Below are 5,693 nucleotides of genomic sequence, written 5' to 3' on the forward strand. Positions count from 1 at the left end.
GAAATCAGGCAGCAGGAAGGAAAAAACCATGCTGTGCGTTTATGCCATGCCCTGATATGACATGTTGCAGCCTCGCGAAGGCTGACAACAGCGCATACACTGGGGAGTCAGAGTGACTTCAGTCTGAGCAGCTTTTTATTTTTCACTGAATTTTGAGCAAAAGCTGTATGAAAAGGCTAAAAAAAAGTAAAAGCTTTCCTCTTCTTGGTATAGTTGTACAGGAAAGGCTTGTATTGGCATAAAAATGCTGGTTTGGATCAGAGACGTGTAACGCTTGGAAATGTTCGGTGTGTTTTGTGACGGGCTTGTGTATGTGCAGCTTGCATCTCCCCTAAGAAAGGCATTGCATGGCATCGTCGTGACGCCAAGGCTAGAGGTCACCTTCTAGGTTAGTAATCCCACTTCTTCAATATTTTAACCTCATTTTCTCCAGGACAGCCAACATATTTGAATCCGTCTACCAAATTATGAAGAAGTTTTAAATTCCAGTTAAGAATGACAAAGAGCCCTCCAAACTTTCCGACTTGCATGGGGTGGAGAGCATCGTGAGACACAGCGTTGCTTTGCGAGGCAGCAGCAGGCAGCTCGGCACAACCGCTGGGTCCTGCCGCTTTCCTGGGCAGTTGTGGAGTGAAAGCAACAAAAATATCTTCAGTCTCCCAGCTTCTGTTTTAATTCATGGTAGCAGCCCGAAGCCCCTCCGGAGCTGTTTGTTACCCCGTTGTTCCCGAGCTGCAGGCAGGGCAGGAGATGGAGCTGTGTGATGAGGTTCCCTTGTGATGGGAGGGAGGACCAGGGCAGTTGTTCGGAGATGGAGAGGAGGAATCAGGGTGATGTAAGCAGGACTGAGAGAGAGAACGTGCTTTCTTAAGGAAAAAGCTGTTCATAAACCTCTGATTTTGTGACTGACTTGGATGAGTTAGATGTACAGTTTTCTATAACCTACGGACAAAATCGATTCTTTAAACTGCAAGAACAGGTAACACTGACTTGTTTGCAATTATGATTGAGTTATTTGGAAAGAAAACAGCTTTCCTTGAGGTAATGTGGAGGGGAAGGACAAGAGCACTGTGATTTGTGCTGATCTGCGTTGTGTGCTAGAAAGTTTGTAATTTTGGGGCAGTGGTGAGTCGCAGGTCTTAAAGTCTTCAGCCTGCAGCTGGGGGAGTGATTAAGGTGATTTACTCTAAATCATCTCAGGCGTTTCCTATTCGATATATAGCTAATTCTTCTTTACATTTTAGGATGTCATCGGTCAAGTTTTGCCGGATGCAACGACAACAGCGTTCGAGTGTGAGTATGACTTGTATAAACTCTGTCCTTTGTCACATTATAGAGCTGTCATTTTTTAAATAAATGTTTACGTTCATTATATGTTACAGTTAAATATTTATGCATTAATGCAAGTTTAATGATGATACTGAACTAAGCAATATTTTATTATTTAATCACATCTCGAATGAGCATATTTCTACAATATAGCTTTAATTACCAGCATGACCTTACCATGCTCTTCCTCCTCACTGCAATTATATTGCTTGAATTAAATTAAAAGTATAAAGTACCTGTAGGTCTAAGTTTAAAATTTTAATCCCCCATTGGAAGAAACCAAAAGAGCAGCCGCTTTTACAGAAATACGGTACAACGTACAGATTTTGTACCAAGTATAGCAGCATTAGAAATTGATGTTTCCTTTCACTGGAACAAATATCTGTGTTTTGCTGGAAGGACTGCTGTGGTTTTAGTTTTCCTTTTTTTTCCTTCTGCTGAGATCAAGCTAAATACACCATCTTCTCTGTCTCCTGTGCGGGAGCGGGAGGTGTCAGTGGTTATACCTTCTCTAGGAGCTGAAGCTGAATGAGAGCTGCAGGAAAATGCCACCTGGTTAGACTTGGGGAGTAGTAGTAACTTCAAAAGGGCCGTGTGGGGCTGGTCAAGAAGCTGGGAAAAATAGCTTCTGTGTAGGATCTGAGAAAACTGTAGATTGGGGTTGTCCATAATGACACTTGCACGTCATGAAGGTGGTTATATTATGCTTTTGCTGAGTTAGGAAAGCTCTCAGTGAGTATGTCAGTGCAGATTTAGACCTGTATCTGCTAATATTTATTTCATCTCTATTCTTTGAAGCCTGTTTATTTTTTGAGGGGTTCCTGGGGCACTGTCGTATCTGGAGAGCAATAAGCTGCAAAGGGGGGTCAAACATCTGTGTCTTAGGGGATAAGGTGTCGAGCTGGAGTTTTCTTCCAAGTGGAGAGGGCTCCTGCTATTCCCTTTTAATGTCTATTATATTTTTTCCCTATGTAACTGTGTTTTCCTTTGATAGAAATGAAATAGCAAGAAGGAGCTGGAGGGGATTAGAAGTGTTATATGAGTACGGTAGTGACACTGAAGGTGGGAGAGCAGATAGGACAAGATGTAGAGCTTTGCATTCTCATTAGCATTTCTCCCCTTTTTAGAGCTTCATGGATAATTCTGTGTGTAGATAATCAAAGGAAATACTGTTTTATGGTCCTTCAAGTACTATTTAGTGCTTTTTATCTTTCTTTTCATATGTTTGTGTTTTCCCCTCCTAAAACACCAGAAACATGAATGGAGATTGAGTGTTATTTCTCTGTAGCCTTGACATTCCTCCTGCCCTGCTTTTTAGAACAAGACTTTCTACAGAGACCTGAGCAAAACTCGGCTCCAGACCTTGCCATTTTTTTTTTTTTATGATTTGTTAATTTTTTTTTTTACATACCTCCCACATCACACATTAGCTTTGTTTGAACTTCATGCACCAGTAGCAGTCGCTGCAATCAGGGCAGTAGCCCATATTAATGGTACCATGTGTAGAACTTTCCTGGAAATACTTATTTTGTTGTGTCTTCTAACATCTGCTTCTGTGCTTTCAGTTCATGTCTCTAGTCTGTCATTTACATCTGCACAAAACCATTTCCCCTGCCATTTAACTGGCATCTAAAATATGTTATGTATATTGATGCGTGATTTTTCTGGTTAATTTTTCCATATCAAATGCCTAGATTTTTCCAGCTTAAGCTTCGTTCTCACCTGCTTCATTGCTGCTTCAGAGGTGGATAATTGCCATCCAGTGCAGGCTCCTCTACTGGTTGTTTAGTTATTGTTATCTACGGCGTACCATCCATTGCAGCTCCTACCTGGGGCTGCACTTATCCTACTGTAGGACCTTTATGCGGATTTCACCATTGTATTACACGTTGCTACAAATAAAATCACTAACAACATATGGCCTGTTACGATCCTTTTATCTAAACTCTGCCATTTTGTATATTTGTGACACACTGCAGATTTTGTGAAGATTGCTTCATAATATTTGTTTACCATCTGCTGCACTCTATTTGGTATCTTGCGAGGATTTCTTCCTCCATTTTAAGTGACATTAGCAAAATCCAGCCAGTTCGTAGGATTTTTTTGGTTCTAGTTTTGCTTCCCTAATGTGCTGGAAAATCGTATTGCTGTGCTCTAGGCAAGTAGAGAAGCCTGGAAATCTTTCTGAACCCATGTGTCGTATCTAGATAGTTTTTGGGCTGTGCCCGCTTACATGTCACGGTAGGGTGACAAAGGATCTCTGCGCAGATAAGAGATATATTTTCTTCTGGTTTTGCTCTTTACAAGCATTGCCTGGCTATTTTATATTTGTCTTTTTTAATGCCAGGTAACATTTTCTGCCTTTTCCTCAACGTATTTTTAATTTATTTTCTTTGTACCACCATCAGGAATTTTGCAGTTCTGAGAACTTTGGAGTTAATTTCTCGGTCATTTGAAATGAATAATATGTGATTTTTATAAACATTTTGCAAATGGACTCTAAGAGTTTTCCACTTTTTTCTTTTTTTGGTGGTCTCAGCTCAATCTGTTCCCTCAAGCCAGGCCTGTTTAACAGCTTTTATCTCCATATATTCATCTCTGTCTGTCATATGTTTCCCTTTTTCTGCATGTTACTCTAATCCCTTCTTGTTGATGCCTGGTGTTCGTTGTGTCCGCTATTCCAAGAGCTGCTTCTTCAGCCTTCCTTACTCCGTTACACACTGCGAACTGGGACTTGGGTTTCGGCCAGGTAGCAGTTTTACAACTCCTCCTCCTTTCTGCCTAAAATGTTTCCAGGCGAGGAAGCATTCGTTTCAACTCACTAACTCTTCTTAATCTTTTCATCATTCATGACTCGCTGCAGGCTGGTAACCCTAGCAAGTAGTTTTAGCAGTCTGGCAGTTCACCACTTAAACGTCCGTGAGACAACGGTCTTGTAGGACATAGCTGTGCTATCTGGTTCCTCTTCCAGCTTCCACATTTCCAGTGTCCCATAGCTCTTTTCCAGCATGGTTTTAAAGTGTAATTCTAAGGTTTTTATGTTACTTTTTTTCCTTCTTATTTATCTCTGGTTGTTTTGCTCTCTCCTCTGCCTTGTTTTGCTCTTTTTCGTTATAGCCTCAGAATTACCTGCTGGGTTTTCAGAGGCAAAATGAACAAACTCCTTTTCTTGGGTAATTTAAATTTGTTGACTCAGATCTCTTCCTGGATTCTTGTGCATAACTAGGAGCAACAGTGAGTTTTCATCCAGGGACATAATGGCCCTTTTTTTATGCTGATGTAATACGCAGGGGCTGTGATTGCAGAGGTCATGTGTATCGGAGCACGTCTGTAGAGATGGGGACAGACAGACAGACTGCCCCAGCCTCTGCTAGCATCCTGAGCTGGTCAGGAGCAAACCCGCTCCAGTCCTAAAGCCGTGTAAATGCACTCCCTCATCTCCGTGTCCTCACCCTTTGGTATTTAGCAGGTGTTTGAAATATGGTGTGTATGTTGCTCCTCGATTTCCCAGTGCACATTAGCTCGGGCAGAGTGCTTTTCTTTTGTAACCATTCAGCTTTCTGACCGTCTTGCTTGCAGCTTGGAGCACGAGCAGAAATATTCTGGTCTGTCCATCCTCGTATGTGTGGACGTGTCCCGACACACTGAGCCCCATCAGCTTTCAGGAAGAAGTGGGTGTCTCTTTTAAATATTCCAACTCAAATGGGCCTGCGTGGTTGAGATGCTCCACAATAGATGTTTTCTGGCCAAAAAGGCATGTGAATTTGTCAGCCGTTCTTTGGTATCCTATGGATGTTTTGTTGTTTTATTTTCAAAGAGCTCCCTGTCCAAAGGGAAAAAACAAATGTTAAACTGGGCTATACACCAACGTGCTTGGTTTTGGTTTGTTTTTTTAGTAAGTATCTAAGGAAGATATTTAAATTGCAGCAGGCAAAAATTGGAGACAGATCATTAACCCCTCCCTCCTCCTCCAAAGCTAGAGCAATAAAAAGAAATTAACATTTTGTAACTGATTTGGAGGGAAGAGGTCTGTTCCATTCGTCTGGCGACTGGTGCAGCTCTCCTGTGGGGGAAAGTGTACGAGGTTTTCATGAGAACCAGGGCAGAGGAGGACGGAGTGGACGCTGCTCCTGTTGGAGTGAAGGAACCGCACAGGGTGTCTCGGCGACTGCGGCTTGGGACATTGAAGTGTGTTGTTGCACCAGCTGGTGCTAATGGGGGGGGGGGATTGAGCCCCCTGGTAAATCTGCACCTGCTGAATCCCACCATATGTCTTTGGAAAGTCTATTCCTCCTTCGGATCTTCATATTAATAATTCTTCCTCAATGCTTTGTTCTGCTGGAGCCTTTCTGAATTTCACTCTT

At 42.2% G+C, this 5,693-nt stretch overlaps 1 protein-coding gene across 1 annotated transcript in view; it reads left to right on the plus strand.

The window, feature by feature from the left end:
* Positions 1–1,250: 1,250 nt before the first annotated feature.
* The window catches only part of MAP2K5 (mitogen-activated protein kinase kinase 5), a gene marked incomplete at its 3' end in the record, with an annotated part of 66,553 nt that continues 62,110 nt past the window's right edge, over positions 1,251–5,693 (plus strand). Inside the window, exon 1 of the mRNA XM_009707913.1 lies at positions 1,251–1,293. The remainder of the gene's footprint in view (positions 1,294–5,693) is intronic.

This window comes from Cariama cristata, unplaced genomic scaffold (genome assembly GCF_000690535.1).
Source record: "Cariama cristata isolate BGI_N322 unplaced genomic scaffold, ASM69053v1 scaffold12779, whole genome shotgun sequence".
Taxonomy (NCBI): Eukaryota; Metazoa; Chordata; class Aves; order Cariamiformes; family Cariamidae; genus Cariama; species Cariama cristata.